At 38.6% G+C, this 17,603-nt stretch overlaps 1 protein-coding gene across 1 annotated transcript in view; it reads right to left on the bottom strand.

The window, feature by feature from the left end:
* The window catches only part of LOC117292181 (trinucleotide repeat-containing gene 6C protein-like), a 46,194-nt gene that overhangs the window by 18,700 nt on the left and 9,891 nt on the right, over positions 1 to 17,603 (bottom strand). The window contains exon 2 of the mRNA XM_033774123.1: positions 10,545 to 10,642. The gene's annotated coding sequence lies outside the window, so the exon portion shown is untranslated. The remainder of the gene's footprint in view (positions 1 to 10,544; positions 10,643 to 17,603) is intronic.

Genomic DNA, 17,603 nt, shown 5'->3' with positions numbered 1-17,603 from the left:
CAATGTCCACAGACATACATTAAACTTACACTGTTTGAAGATAATGATAGTAGAAAGCGTACCTTAAAATATTAGTTGCTGAGGTGCTGTAGTTTTTGAGAAATGAGTAAACAATATCGTGAAAATACGTTTTTACATGCTAAAATAATTTTCGTCTCATGATCAGTGAGAAAAAAATTATTTTCATGACATTGTTTTACTCATATCTCAAAAACCATAGCACCTCAGCAAGTAATAATTTCAGGGAAGCTTTCTACAATCATTATCTTTAAACTGTGTAAGTTTAGTGTAAATCTGTGCACACTGTGTTTGTTGTACTACAAAAAGTGCCTAGACCAATTATTCAAAAGACCAATCATGTAGTTAGCAAATCCTTTTCAAGTTGTTAGAAAACCTTGAAGTTCTATTTACTTTTGATGTGTGCTCACATACATTGACTCTCTGTAAACACAATTTGTTCTCATCATATCCATACACAGAAGTAGTTTGAGTAAACCACAGAAGAAAAAAAAATTAAAAGACTATTTAGCGCAGAATCCTTTTCAAGTTTAAGAAAATGTGGAAGTTCTACTTAGTTTTGATGTATGCTCACATAAATTGACTCAATTCATAAACACAAAGAGGTCACAATGTTTCACAATCCTTCATAAAGCCAACCCTAACAATATTACACTAGCCGCTAAATAAATAATCCAATGCATAAATGAAACCACATACATGTTGCAGAAGGGTTCATGCCCAGCAAGCACACACGGCCCTTCTATTTTTGTGTAAATACCATTTAAGCAATGATATCCTTCAACAGAGAAACGGTGTCATGCAAGACTGTAACAACAACACCCCATATTATCACAGAACGCACTTTGCAACTCTGACGGACGTCCTAGCTAAACAAATCAAGTCTTACTCCAAATACGCGTGACTAGGTAAAGTGCTTTGAAATGGAGAATAAGTGTACCTCTGTGACAGGTAACCAATGTGTTGAGTTGAGTTTCATGATCTCTTGTCACGATACCAACTTCTCATAATTGATATCCCAGATCAAACGAAATCTGTTCTTATACACATTTGGTTTGGGGTTTGGGGTAACACCATGTGTGTGTCTATAATGTTTGTACTTGCCAGGTAGATTTTATTGTTCATAGAACTGTCTTGCTACATTTTATAACATTATATTCTACTACCGCGGGGTAGATTTTTGGATTTCGGGAGACTTCTCAGTCCTGAAAAGGGCTGTCTAACGTTTCGACTAGCTTGCTCTTGTCATGTTCTTTTTTTTTAACCATGTTTAGCTTTTAATAATGTATGTGTTCTTGCTTGTTTGTGTGCAGTGCATTCAAGCAATTTATCGGATATATACAGGCACTTTATAAGTGCTGTTATAACAACAATATCATATGATACTTATTATTATTAATCATCAGAGCAATTGACATCCAGCTGCAGAGAATGCACTCAACTTTACAAGAACTAATTGCCTCGTAAAAAGAAAGACAAGTGAGAAAAAAACCAGCAAAATCTTCAGGACCCTCTTGACATACATGTATGTAGTACTCAGACATGGACAAGCACAAGTGTGCAGAAAAAATTGTAAAATAAAAGCACTCATAAAAAAAACCTATTAAATTTCAACAAACAGACTGTGCAGTAATTCCTGCTTGCAATTTTTGTGTAGGTGTTGGACGCTTAAATGCGCTGGGGTGTGTTCAACAAGTCTGAACTTGCACACATTGTGGTGACCTGGATACATATGCAGTGAGAGATTTGTTTGCCCTGCCTGTGGACACAGACTATCAGTGTAAATAACAATGGAGGCCCTCTGTTGATGTGCCATTGACTGTCAAGGTACACCATACCGTAGAGAACACACAGATTGGTGAGAGATAGGACTGATTGAAAAAAAAATGGATTTAATAAGAGAGGCAAAGAATCATCACTTTAAAACAAACAACTCTGTTCTAGAAGATGTCAGTTATTTTCATATTATTACATTTCTCAGCAACGAAAAAAAGAATATCACTCTCTCAAAATGACAGGAATAAAGACATATTCAACGTGCTTCCATTAAATAAATAACAAAAATATTCTGAATCAATTCAATGTAATGATCTTTGACATCATCAGGATCAATTACTTTGAACATTTAGACCTTCATGCAGCCACATTTAGTTTGGAAAATTAACTCTGTTAACGGCTATGATTTACCAGAAGTTAAGCATATCAAAACTATGCCTCCCAGAATAATTTTACCAGCCAAAATACACTGTACACTATATTACCATAGAGCGACATTATAATGTCATTCCTAAATAAGAGTTCCAGAGACCTGTTTTTGCTTGACATATAAACACACAGCCTGAAAACTCATTCCAAATGAGACCCTGCCTGTTTTCCTGACTAAAGGGCACTTCCCTTTCATCATCATAACCACAAGGCCAGGTTCACAGCTTTCACTACATTCCTTGTTCAGTATGGTGGCGAGTGCGACACATGTCTGCAACTGTGATATAAAAAAAGGGGCAAGGTGGGGAAAGAAACCTAAATTTGTCGCCAGCTTTTGAATAAAACATGATCTGCTCAACCAAATCAAAGAACAGCTGAAACACATTATTAGCTTTAAAGAGTGAAATGCTGCTTGTGACCCAATGTCAACACAAACGCTACACTAGCCTGCACCATCAGCGTCGCCGCGCCATGGCCGGGCTGTAAGAGCATCACTGCAGCGCAGGGATTAGATTAACCTATTTGAGGGTTAAAGGGGAGGTAGATCTTGGTTAAAGCCACTATACACTTTCGGTACAGACCAAAAATTAAAAGTTCACAGATTTACAAATAGTTTACAGGGTTTACAGAAGGTAATGGTGAAAGAATTATCTTGAAATATTATTCCATGAAATGCTTTACTTTTTGAGAAAACATTAAAACAATATCAATTCTCGATAGCGAGAGTTACGGATTTATTTCAAACACATGTCATGACACGGCGAAACGTGGGGAAACAAGGGTGGGTTTTCCCGTTATTTTCTCCCGATTCCAATGACCGATTGAGCCTAAATTTCCACAGGTTTGTTATTTTATATATAAGTTGTGGTACACGAAGTGTGAGCCTTTGACAATATTGTTTACCGGAAGTGTCCAATGGCTTTAACAAGATTGAAGGAGGAAAACAATTGTAATAAGGTAGTGTCTCAATTGAGTGATTCAGCTCTTGGGATTTCTGGATCAGTACAAATGGGGAGCTTCTTCAAAATGAACCTCTGCAGCTAATAGCCATAGATGCAACATACATACATTGGACATTACCTTAGTAAGACATTTGACTTGATGTCTTCAATTGGCTATGGCTACAGTGTACATCACTGCAAATGCCTAGTGCATCTTACTTTGCCACCCAACAGTCATATAGCCATAGTGGCATTATTCTGAAGAGAACAGGGGTCTTAAGACTGTGCTATTGAAGAAGTGGTGTAGACAAACCGTTTGAAGAACTGGTTTCAGCATTAACAGAATTGATATGAAAAATATTTTAATATTTTTTTTTAATCAGTTAGTGGCTGCCTTTTGGTGGTCTAACATGTGCCTGTATGCTATATAATTCTTAGCAATATTACCTGCCGGTATAGGGAATTATGCAAAAATAATATTGTGCTCTACATATGTAAGTATGAGTGAAATAGACTCCAAATTGATGCCAAAGGGTCTGATTAAATGAAAATTTATGGTAAAATTGCAGACATTTTCTACGGCATCTTGCATCTGTCAAGATAAGAACTAAATGCAGAGGTTGTAAACAAAAAAATAGTAATAATTTTAATTTAAAAAATAACCTTAATGCGTCACTTTCCCCTTTAAAAGGCAAGCTAATGCTATCTGACAAAAAAACTGTTTTGAGTCCACCATCACAAAACAAGAAAGTAACAGGATGCAGTGTAAATCCTACAGGGGAAATGTCTTATCAGCTGCAAAGCCCGCTTGTTAAAGGCGCGTTGTGTGACTCACACGGCAGGATTGGAACGTGTACAATCCTGCCGTAGCTTTCCTTACTTGAACCTGCAGTGTAATCCCCTCAAAGTCAACGCCATATCAGGGTGGGTTCTATTTGTATACAGAAAAAAAAAATCCATACTATGTGCCTGTAGGTCTCTGCTGATATTCCCTACCAATCTCGTTGCAGGAACCTGCAGTATCCACAACGTAAACGCCATATCGTGGCGGGTTCTATTCGAATACAGAAAAAAAGAATCCATATGTTCCTACAGGTACATGTACACGAAGGTTTCGCACTGATATTCCCTACTATTCAGAAATGAAGGAGTGCCACGTCAATGTTCGTTTAGCTGCCACTTGTGTTATTCACCAGATTTACAGCAGGAAAAAAATATAAAACAATAAATACAAAATTGTGTCAGAGATGAAATAATTTATGATGCATTGCCCACTGGGGATGCTATGTGGATACTGTGTCTGCGTGTGTACAGTATGGTCTGCCATTTGGTGAATTTTCTACAATGTACAGTGTATGTAAAGTATGGGCCAAATATCATGGCTCAGTTTACCACATAATTCTGAGCTTACAGCGCCCTTTAAAGCAGGTGATTAACCTACAATGTACGTACAATGTACATGTATGTACAATGTGCTAAGGATAGAGCACACAATCAAATAAACTACCAAAATAATACTTGGATTTATCGTTCGATGGCGACAGGTGATTTGAATTCATATAATGGTAATTGCGTGTCAAGAATTCATACATGTAAATCACATCAGAACTGTATAATGTACACTCAATGCATGCTGTATAAATTGGGCGCAAGCTTCGTACTCCCAGTATTTACATCGACAAGGGTGAACAGTGTAAATGGCATTGAATTTGTTCAACTATATTATTCAACAATCAAATCGCTTATTTCCTACTTTACTCTTAAACCAAGAGATAACACTTTTGAAAATATCAATTACAGACCTGTGTATTATATGTCTGTCTCTCGACAACAATTATCTCTAATTTGATTGAGTTGTTTATTTTCCGGGGTATATTTTGTCTGTTAATGTTGTCTGTTTAATGATATTATGAAAGTGATCTTTGTACGCTGATAGTAATAACTGATTTTGATTACATTTTCAAAACTGGCTGATGGGCCCAATTGCCAACTGTTACAAGGCTTAAAGGCACCTGGAAATAGGATTTTTTTTCTTTTAAACATAAGAGTATATGTTTATTAACAATAAAACAATTTTTTGAGTAATTGTTTGTCACGATTTATATGTTAAAAAAAATACCTAAGTGCTTGGGGGGTTAACTCCGCCTACCCCTTTTGTGACGTAGGAAAAGGAAGACTTTGCCTCGATGCGTAGATAAACACACGTGCAAAAGTACATGTAATTCTAAGACGTGAGTTTGTACGCTGCGAAAAAGGTTTTTTTTTTTTCTGGCATTTTTCCGGCAATGCCGACCAGGTGTATTGCTGCTGGATGCAGCAAATCAACTAAAGATGGGGTCAGTCTTCATCTATTTCCTGCAGATCCCAAGTATAGGCGGTTGTGGGCTGCGAAAGTCAGATTAACTGGAGCAAAGTGGTCCGGTCCGACATCTTTTTCAGCGCTATGCAGCGAACACTTCGAGCCGTCGTGCTTCGAATCCAAGATACACCACTCATTTGACATGACGAGAAGAGCCATTCTTAAACATGACGCCGTCCCAACAATTTTTCCAGCTAGTGGGAAATCGAAGAAGGTATCTGAAAGACGTGACGAACCCAGAGGAGCATTTGCTAAACGTGAAAAAAATCGGGTAAGTTTGAACTTTGAGGGTATGTTTTTAGCTTTTGCCAAGTGACACAATTTTTTGTTGGTACCGCATGCGATTCACCGTGAGTGCAGGTCCTATGTGACCGTCCGCACATTATACAGCAGCCATAGTGCGTGCGTGCAGTCTGCTCCGTGGCCGTATTTCTATAATAATACGTAGGCAGACCCACATCTTACAACCCATTTGGTCACTAAAAAGTCGCATAGTTAAATAAAAATAGCAGCAATAGCTTTTGTAAAAACCACTAGGCGTTCAACATGTTCAAGTTTCAATGTACGTATGTGTGTAAAATCGTGTCTAAATTTGTTTTGATGTGCCATGTTCGGGGGCCCGACTACAAATTTCCTCTTCAAATATCGCGCCTTGAATTACGTCACGAACAGCGCCCTCTTGGGTCGGGGCCTACTCGTAAATTTGGAAATACAATCAAAACTAATATTTTTAAACCTTAGTTAACTTTTTATTCACAATCCTCTCGTAAAAACACATATTTTAGTGACAACAGCTTTATTTTAAAAAAATACCACTTCCAGGTGACTTTAAAACAAAACAAGGCTTGAATTTAAATTAGGGATGTCCTTATTGCCCCACTGATCCTGGCCTTATAGTTAAGTGCGGTCAAAGTGGTAACATTTTTTAGCACCTGCCCCCAGGCCCCTAGTTATGCCAACCTGTTAAAAAGTTTCCTCAAAAATACTCAAAAAAACTTAGAAATAAAGAATTTCCAATCAGAAGTTCCCTTTGAACAATTAAAAATGCCGCTGCGCTGTTACAGACGAAGTTCCAGGCCAGTGCACATTTATCAGCCAATTAGAATGAAAGCTCTCTGGTCTAGGAGTTCGTTAACACATCCTAACACAACCTCCTACACTTGGCCTATCAATACTCTCCGAGTCTCACTGATAATTTCTTCCTTCAATATATAAAAACAAAACAAAAAAACTCATTTAAAAAAAAAAACTAGTGTGATCTTCTGAAAAAAATTCACAATTTCCCACACTTACATCAATCAATATATGGCACGTCTCACTGAAAAATTTCTCTTGTGATTCAAAGGGGAAAAAAAATACCAAAACATACTGGTGCTTCTCTCACTACTGAAAAATCTGTCCAAAACACAGCCACTTTATCAAATCAGGGAAAGGATTGTTAAGTCAATACGGGCCAAACAAGCTGGCCAAAGACCCAACCGGCTGCTGACAAAACACACCTAGTGACCCTTTTTATCAATATATCGAATTGCCTTCTTCATAAAATGCAAGACTTAACCACGATCCCAGCCAGTGAAGGTAATTCCATAGCATGCAGCCGTTGTTTTAAATATAAGTAATGAGGGGGGGGGGATTGGATCTGTGAAATGTCAGAGGCATATGGATGTGAAGAAGATTGGCTGATAAACGAGGACCAGGCGATGACGGGTGTGTTGAAGCGTCCGATATCCTTGGATAATAACATGGGTGAATGGCTGCTTCAGGGCAGTGATGATTTACGAATCCGAAGGCTAGGGACACACATGAAGTGTTGCTTTCCACTGTAATGTGTAAATGGAAAGGGGGGAGGGGAGCAGTAATACTTGCACATTGTCAGAGGCCTTGATATGATGATTCCGAGCAATGTGATACAAATGGCAATTCTGAACATTACAGACACCTGTCATGAAATATCATGATGTACACATGTTACTTGTGGGTACATGAACCTTCTATTCAATTATGACAGCTTGTGTTGGGGGGGGGGGGGGGGGGGGGGGGCGACACACCCTGTCCTCATTGATTTGAACCAAGTATTGAAACCATCCAGAAGCTTGTTATGTTCCAACTTTTTATAAAGAAGACTGGCCTTGACAGGTTCCTCCTAAAGAAGGTTACATTTATGTAGGTTGGTTCTAATAAAACAGGAAGTAACTAATTTTGGAGGTTTAAACAAAAAACACATCCACAACCCAAACCCCTGGCAACATACATGTACATGTACATTTAGAAAACTTCAAGTTTTAATCAAAGTTTTAGTAATTATGGTTTGTATATTTTTCATATCTACCCCTTCCTGCACTTCATCCCACCCTCACCCTCTGCTCCACACTGCCTACTCCCATCCCTTCAAATTGCCATCATATCCCCTTAGTGTGTTTTTGTGGGGGGTTTTAAAATATTTGTTAGCGACTCTTCTTGTATTTTATTTGTGTTTTAAATGTTTATTAGAGTTCATGTTTACTTATTTTCAATGTGTCTATAAACTCCACTTATCACATACAGGAAGAAAATGCTCATAGTTAAATAAAATTTGAATCTTTAATCTTGAACATATTGTTAACAATAGACCGATCCATTAAGCTCCGCCCCATTGCGTATTTACCAATCACAACCCAACGAAGGTCCGACAAATAAGGTCCGACATGCGTGCGCGTATGCTTGGCCCGCGCGGCAGAGTTGTGCAGAAAGGCATTGGAGAGGCTCACGTGTTCTTGCTCGCACATGCGTCGTGGGCGGAGCCTAATGGATCGGTCTATTGTAAAAACTAGAGAGACAAAAAGTTGAAAAAGAATAGCACCCATTTAAAAAAAAAAATTAAAGGCCTACACATGCAGTCTTGCAGTCAGAATCAGAACCAATATTAACCCAAATATCCACTATCTCACATCAACATGAAAGTAAACCAATGAGACTTGTGATACAGAGGTTGAGTAATACTCTGCACACAACAGTCAAGGGGCATTGGGAATTCAAACATCAAGGGGCATTGGGAATTCAAACATCTCATTGTTCAGCACGATGCTGCTAAAAGGTTCATAATGTCATTTTAGCTGAAATTAGGAATTCCTGCATGCTGTAAGGGAGGAGTGGGGAAGTACAAGTGGAATGATGTCAAATTGTATATGAACAGCCTTGAACATATTTTCTATTTCAGGGCGTTTAAGAAATGGAACCAGGCTTTCTGTAATACACAATATATGTTCTCCCCTATACACTCTGGCTTTAATGAGATGTAGAACAAACAGCTATTTCAACTACCCCCCCCCCCCCAAGTACTGCATCTCTTTGTAACGCCTTGCCTGGTGCACGTTTCCTTATACTACATGTACATTGTAGGCTGTTTTAAGAGGAATACATGTATAAACTCCTACCCTCAGTTCCCCATAGCTACATGTACATATGTATTTTCAACTCAAATGCTTTCTTTTTTGCGAACCTAAATTGGGTTGAACTTCCATAATTTGTGATTTGTTTTCCCAATTCATTGTCAATAAAATGTCCAGCATTGCATATAATATCAATCAACAGAGCGCCTTATTTTAGTGCGTGTGTGGCACAGTGAAAATGTTTCTAAATTCCAGTAAAGGTATGCACTTCCCATCCCCTGGCTACTTTGCACCATCTTCACAATGCAAGATTTACCCAGTGGAGCGAAAAAGCAGACTTCTGTTGATTTAAGAGGTGTTACTCCTAGCAGGATCCGCCCAGGTAAAAAAATATCACTTTTTGTTTGTGAGACCCAATCTCTCCCACTGTAGGACATGTCAAGGCTACCCTGTTCCCTAGCCAATTACTCAGTATCAACAATCAGACTATTTACACAAAAACAGTTTCAGAACTTTCAGCAGAAGAAGGACTACATGTACATGTATTGTCAGAGAAAACAGTTCCTATTTTTTTTTTCAGGGCATTGTCACTGACATTCCATTTTCCTAGGCAGAATAACAGCTCTGCAGAGACTGAAGTAGCCATCTTTGTTTGGTTAACATTTAAAGCAGCTACCCTGATAAAAATGCTTGTTACTTGTACATAGTGCAACCATAACAGTACTCTTATCGGCTCAAATTCATCAAGCTGATTAGTCCAAATGAGTGCTTGGCTTCAATCTGCTGTGCCAACAAAACAGGGAACCAGTGAAAAAAAAACAAAGTGCTGCAGGCCTACATACTTTGGCTGATAACCAAATTCTGCTAAGCAAGATTCTTCTTTGCTGAGCATTTTTAGAGGCTGAACAGCTTTATGAAGTTGTGTCCAGTCCAGGGTCCTATTTGATAATGTCCTATTTGATAATGCTTCCTCAGCACACAATAATGTGCCTAGTGCAGATAAAATTTGCAAAGTAAATACATATGATCAGGAAAGGGAAAGACATCCCATAATAATGTATGATAAAAACAGTTTGTGGCTTTTACATGCACACGTAGGTGATGTTATAATATACAGAGGCCATAGCCCTGGTTAAACGTCCCTTCAAAATATTCCCATGTACATGTAGCCTTCAAGATTGTCAAATTGAAGCAGACTTTGCAAATTAAAACATGCCCTGCCCCCCTAACAGATGAAAACCCACGCATCAGGCGGTGGTCTTATGGTGGTGCCATATTCGTTGCCATGGCCTTGTCCGAAGTAATGACATTGGCAATAGCTACAAGTACATGTACGGCCTTCAGTATTTGTGTGGCAGCCATAGCCGACTGTTGCTCGTTTTAAACAAATCAAAAGTCAGGAAGAGAAAATATTGGGGCCCTCTCAGGGTTTGACATACACTTTTGTAGTTACTCGCCTAGCAGCAGGACCAGTAAGCTTGTTATTTCACCAGTCAGTCAACTTTTCACCAGTCACCGTTCAAATAAAATAGAGATGGTTTCAAACACTGAGCTAGCCAGCTGCACCACTTGGAAACAATTCTGACTAATCTTTTATCAAAAACGAAGATGGCTGCAACATGTTTGTTTTTCTTCCTCTAATCTGAACCTTACCTTCTTCTTTTTCGTTTTTGTTTTAATAGTAGTAGACCTGCAGCTGTGATTGTAATGTGACTCTCATGTGGCTCACACTACATGCATGCATCGTGGTTCTGTAAAGATACAAACGAGAAACGGAAGAAAAGATTGAGTAACATTTTGCAATAAATCAGGAATGAGAGTCCTCGTTTACAAATAAGTCTGAAACTGAGATGCAGATTTTTAGGAAGTAGGCTGAAATAGTGGCATTTCCAACTTTTAGTAACTCCTAGGAGCAAGTTCAAATGCACGCCATTATTAACTAAAGGTTAATTATTTTGACTTGAACAGAGGCTGGTTGACTATTTTGGTCGACCATTTGGAACCAGCCTCGGTAACATGGTTTCTTCCATGGTCCCGTTAGCCTGTTCCTTGCTAACATGTGTAAAGCGCAGAAGGGAACCAATGACACTATAGCGAAAATGTGGACGGCAATGGAAGTGTTGAACACCGTACCAACAGTTGACTAGACTTCCAAACGAGTCATGTCTAATGAGTCTGTCACTGCGCATGATGTACGTTGCTAGTCAGTGGTCAATCACCGGTCGATTAAAAAGTGCACACTCGAGCTTGCTCTTAGACTTAGATTTCACAGAGCTTTTGAGAACAATGTCCCCAGCACTAGAGAAGTAGATCAAAGAACAGAATTTCTTTACATGGAAAAAATAAGAGTTGCTGTTCTTCAAACATGCAGATTTAAAAAGTCTGAAGTCAGATCAAAGTCTGAAACTTCCTTTTCCCTGCAAGTAGTGCACTAACCAATGATCTTGTCACAACAACAAAATATTTCATGTCACTAATCTAATCATTCAAAGAGATTGAAAAATTTTTTAGTTTTATTTCAACGACTATATAAACAAAAACTAACTAAAAATGTAAAACCTCCACTAACAATTACTTTTAATGTTCACAATCACACATCCATGCACAACTTTAACTCTTATTATCAGAGCCCCTGCCAAATGAAAAGAGAAAAGTACATTGTGTACAGAGTTCTGTTGACATAAAATATTGGTAGACAAACAGAACCTGGGAATACATTGCTTGTGCTATCTCCATGGCTCGTATGCCACGCCCCTTTCACAAAATAAATATCCAGAACCTGCACTGCGTTGTTTAATCTATTAGCTGATAGGGAGAATGCACCATTGAGAAGGGGGGGGGGGGGGGGGGGGGTAAGGACAATACTGACATAATATCCAACAAATTGAATAACTGTATTGTGTTTAAGTTTCTTACATTTCTCATGAGTTTTGTTTATCCATTTCCAGTCTTCTGAGAAATCATTTTCCTTAAACTCTGGTTAAATTTTTCATGATTGTGTGATTTGTGCATCGTACTTTAATATTGCAGAAGTTCAAATCCATTTTCTTTTTACCAAAGCTGTCCCCTGTCTGTTTAGAAAACCCGCATTCAGGTTTTAATAGCCAGAACACAATACATGTAGCTCAGATTTCATAGGTGTCATGGGAACATAATCCATCAGGAGTCTTGTGCACAAAATTGTGTCCATTTAAGTATAGTCTTCTGTGTGTATTTTTATTGTAGGCAGACGTCACACCCTCCAAAATAACCCAACCAGGAAATTTGAGCGGGTGACCTTTCCACCTGTAGAGAGTTAATACTGTGGAGTACTTGGCTGTCAATGATTTTGGATATCCTACTGGTAATAGCGACTCCAAAGGGGCATTGGTTTCAATATTCCAGTAAAACTGCAACAGTATTTTACATTTCATAATGTATGGTGCCTTATATGGAATCAATTTGATCTCAAAGTTGTTATTATTTTTTCAAAACAAATGCCTGAAATGCATATATATATATATGATATTTTATTGACAACATTTTACAACAGACTTGAAGTCAACTATGGAATTATCTTATTCAAGATATTACATTGTACTTGGTGCCCCTTCAAAAGACCCCCAGAGTTGCCCGGTCATGAGTTTGCTGGTACATGTACATGTATGACGCTAATAATGTCACTAGCCCCTGGCCTGCGTTCCAGTGTTAACTTCAAGTTTACAAAATAATCTTTTCTCAGCACTAATGGACTTTGAAGGATTCAGCAGCCAGAGCACTTTCCAACTGCAGGATTGTGTTGTACATGTACACGATACACAACAGGGTGCCTCTGACATGACTGGGGTTAGATACTTGTACAATGTGCATATACTGCACAAGCAGTTTGTTGACTTAAAAAGAAACAACAGAATAACTCCCGTCTATTTAATCTTTGCCCAGGCCTGAAGCTTCCAGCAGCAATGGAAGCAATATCCTCAGTGCCCTTGGTCATTGCCAAGGTGCCCCTTGAAATGATCAATAGAAATTTACATTTTCCTCATAGAGGCACACTGAACAAAAAAGGAAAATGCCTTGGCCAGTGCCCTTGCAATATCGAAGCATCAGGCCCGTTTTTTATTTCAAAGATACTTTATTCTCACAAAATTGCTGTTCGGTCTGTATAAAGAAAAGAAGGAAAAAACAGCCAAATGATTATTTTATCTTTCAGAGTGTTGGTCTCACATGTCTCTCCATAAAAGTTTGAATGCTGTTGACTTAACCACAGGCAGTTAAACTTTGACAATAAGGGGTTGTTGATATTGATCTTGTGATTGCTGGCCAGGCCATCACAGACTTTGGACTTGATTCCAATTATTTTTAAAATCACATTTGCTTCAATTTAAAAGGGAGTTAAACTAGCGTGCCTTGCAATTCCACTCAGCAAGATGTTGACCTTTATTTACAATTTGCATCGAGTAAATGGTTACCAAGTTATTTTGAGACCATGCAGTTTAAAGAAAGCAAAATAAATTAAATAATAAATAAATAAATATTCTGACCTCATTTTCAGCTTTACGATAAAAAACGCATGACTAATTGAGCTACTTATTCATTTATGCCACTCCAACCAGTCCCCAAAGGAGGGGAAATCTTTACTATGTCTATCACTTTAAGTGGAGATTTTCCTCTAACCATGGAAGACATGGGAGGGGCAATGTGCACAAATAGATCCTGAACCACTATAATATCAGACAAGCAACTTTGCATGCAATATTATGGTAGTACTATTGTTTGTCTTTGAAAGAAACAAAAGAGGAAATGCACAGATAAATTTGTACAGTGTTTTTTTAGCCAACTATGACACTAAAATAGAAGAGGAAATCAGCTGGCAAAGTTTGCCCGAGTACAAACAGTGGAACCAAACAACTAATAATAAGAGTTCATGTTTTGTAAACGATGGTCGTTTTACTACATGATACACATTAGTGGAGGAGAAAATGTTGTCATGCCCGGATCAAAAAACCCTTCAGCAGCGTCCTATGTTCCCAGTTAAGACTAGCATAAATGATGGCCCAAGTCCATGGCCCTGCTTACATGTACCACAAAATTCTGCGCTTATAGAATCAAATAACGCAGATTTTGGTGCTAAGCGGAGCAACAAAATTTTGCCATGAGGCTAGCGGCCCTCAATGATTTAATCCAAGAATGAAACAACTTCTTGTCAACAATATTAACGCTCAACTCTGCCCACAAGAGACTGCTATCTGGAATAAAATTAAGTCTTGCACCTCAACATCTGCATGTTCTGAGTGTATGTAATTCACGCATATTTACATGAAGGTAGCAGACCAAGATGGCCGTAGTAGAAACAGAAACAGTCAACTGTCCTTTGAGTCATACATAATTTATCACAATGCGAGGACAACTGTAATTTATCTGACATGGATTCACAGCATACCTGACAAGAGAAAAACTCTTTGACCAACAGGCGATGAGTTATTACTGTCGAATATGATGGGAAAAATAGATCAGGTGTTGGAGACCGAATTTAATCAAATCTTCTCTACATGACAAAGCACCGGAAATGGAAACGGAGAAGCACATAATAAACTGATCATAATCAACAGAGTACTGAATTATATTGCATTTCTATTGGGATGCAGCTCATGTTGATTTAAAATACATGTGGAATAATACACAAGAACGATTACTTTTAAAGGCAGGGTACATGTACATGTAAACTGATGGTATTTGTCAAAGATGCTTGAGTAAAGCTTCATGCCTATAGCCTTTTTCAGATTCTCTTTTTTGGGTGGGGTGAAAAATCTTTCTATAAAACAACTTTCTCTAAAACTACATTTTTTCCAAAAGGAGGTCGTTTCTAACAATGTTTTGTAATTTCAACAGCTCTCCAGTGCCCTTTACCAAGAAAGTTTTATTGGTCATTAGTTTTTACGGACATCAAAGCATTGCAAATATGAGAACATTTTCAGGAAGAGATGGATAACTCATTTGTTGTACACAAAAATTGATGTGCCCAAGTGTGTGTTTTTGTTTGTTTTGTTTTGTTTTGAGTTTTTTTTTTTTTTGGGGGGGGGCAAATTTTCAGCAAGTTTTAGTGCTTGCTACAATGTTTACCTGCATGCAAGTACAGTTCTTCTTTTCTAATCCGATCTGTATGGCAGCATTCTCTGCTGGCCAAATGCCAGTTATATATACATCCCGAGGACCAGTCAAAATTCTGTCCAAGTTGTTTTGCTGGCTAGTTCACTGCTTCCAAAAAGCTACACATGACATTTGTGTCAAACCACAGCCAGCTTGGAATGTTTCAAACTCAAGTAGTACCCTACAAATAACAGTGTTACAACAAGAAAACCTTAAAATAAGGAGGCAAGTGACGAAGCTTCTGGACTACTGAAACAAAAAGTTAGCTGGTGCTGCTGGATGGTCACTTACTGAAAAAGTAGGCTACATAGTGTATCCTTGGTCTATGGTAAAAGTATGTGTACAGCATGTAGAAGTCCAGTACTGTGTACATGTAAAGGTACAGGTACATTACATGACATAAAATAACCACAAGCACTAAACCATCAACTTTCATTGTCAACCCTTCCCATCATTCAACCACTTAAGTACACAAACCTACATTCAGTACTAAAACATCACATTGAATTATTTCTTTACCTCCAAAGCAGGTAAGATACTTACAGTGCAGTCACCCACCAAAACCACAAACCCTCCAAGATGAATCCCTGAAAAACAACCACACACCCTTCACAGGCCAGACATTTCAACACTATGCTATAAACCACAGGCTGAACGAAGGTACCTTGAGTATGAAGCCTTACATGCCACAGTGCAGTAGACTACGCTTAACAGTAGACTATGGACCCGATCCAGTCTCAGTCAGTCATCCCAGCGTTCTGTTTGTATGTAACTGTGTGTACATATGGATTTGGCGCTCTTGTTTGTGGGTACGCAGGGTTACTCCTGCCATGTACATGTGGGGACATGACCATGTACATGTATAATGCAATGCGCAGGATTCACAACAAGCTCTATCTGATCATCTGATCAATAGCCATGTTAAAACCACTCACTTGTCACACACAAACTGCTGACTGGATCACAATAGGGTTGCGTATTGATTTTTCTTCTCAAATCCAGGGCTTATCTGGACCACAGAATAGCTGGGGCCAGTTATTCAAATGAACCACCATTTGAAGCTTGGGGGGGGGGGGGGGTTGCGGGTTATTTTAAAACTCATTAACCATTACTCTTCCAATACTTTGCTTCCTTGAGTGTAGTTAGCCATTTTTACTTAAAGGCAGTGGACGCTATTGGTAATTACTCAAAATAATTATTGGCATAAAACCTTTCTTGGTGACGAGTAATGGGGAGAGGTTGATGGTATAAAACATTGTGAGAAACGGCTTCCTCTGAAGTGCCATAGTTTTTGAGAAAGAAGTAATTTTCCACAAATTTGTTTTCGAGACCTCAGATTTAGAACTTGAGGTCTCGACATCAACCATCTAAACACACTTCGTGTAACAAGGGTTATTTTTCTTTCATTATTATCTCGCAACTTCGATGACCGATTGAGCTCAAATTTTCACAGGTTTGTAATTTTATGTATATGTTGAGATATACCAACTGTGAAGGCTAGTCTTAGACAATTACTAATAGTGTCCACTGTCTTTAAACTGAAAATATAAACTGGCTTTAGCTAATCCAAGGAATCTGAAGAGGAACTTACAAATCTGAGAGACCAGCTGAACATAAGCTTAAAAAGGGAAGGTAGGCCCATCAGTGACCCCTGCGTGGAGTGTTCAACTTTACCCAAGCACATGTAATCCGTCATGTACATGTAACGGGTGCATGTCTGATGTCACAATCCAAGGATGGAGGTGTACCGTCCATGGAATTATACAACAAGCTGACCACATCATGGTCGAGGTGAACTTTCATCACAGGGTAGTAGATTAAAGAGGTTCTCTGACAAGATCTGGGCAGTCCAACAAACAGCTTTTCATTTTGAACCTTTAGACACAAGAACTGACAAGATCATCTAGCATTCTATACCCTAATAAAACCCTGACAGAATGACAACTATATTCATATAAGAACACTTGACCTTTCACATTTCCTGCACTAGCAACATGTAATATAGCTCTTATAATACTCACTTGAGGTTACACAACCCAAAGTCATGTCATGTCAGCCTCCAACCTTAAAGTCTTGTTGTGAGACTTCTAGCCATCAGACACTTTACCCTCCGGTTAAGGTCATCGAAACCCAATCAGCGGAGATTGCCCAGAGTATAAAATGTTAACCAGTTGGTTAAACCAGTTGGTTAACAGCGGTTGTAACAAACCTCGCAGTAGGCTCAAGATTAAAAGCGTTGCGGGTGCTCTTCAATTGATGAATATTGATGAGGCGTCTGCGGTAATAAATGCACTTGTCCTTGCAGGAATCACGACAGCCACAAGGCCAACGAACAGAAGAAGGGTCAGAAGTAGACAACTAACTCCATGTAGACTCAGCCTTTGTGATATTGTTTTAAAATCCTACTAGTAGTCATCTTGTTCAGGTTTTACTGTATACAGCAAACTGTACACTTGCAATATTCATCTGCAAAAAACTCTTTCATTCAATTTCAATCGAGGTGGTGCAATTAAGAAGTCTGAAATGAAAATCCGGGCACTCCATACTTCCCTCGAGAATCTTCACACATCTGCCATCTTTCTCACC

Source organism: Asterias rubens, chromosome 7 (assembly GCF_902459465.1).
Source record: "Asterias rubens chromosome 7, eAstRub1.3, whole genome shotgun sequence".
Lineage (NCBI taxonomy): Eukaryota > Metazoa > Echinodermata > Asteroidea > Forcipulatida > Asteriidae > Asterias > Asterias rubens.
The sequence above is the reverse complement of the archived record's forward strand: the minus strand, read 5'-3'. Positions and strand labels throughout refer to the sequence as shown.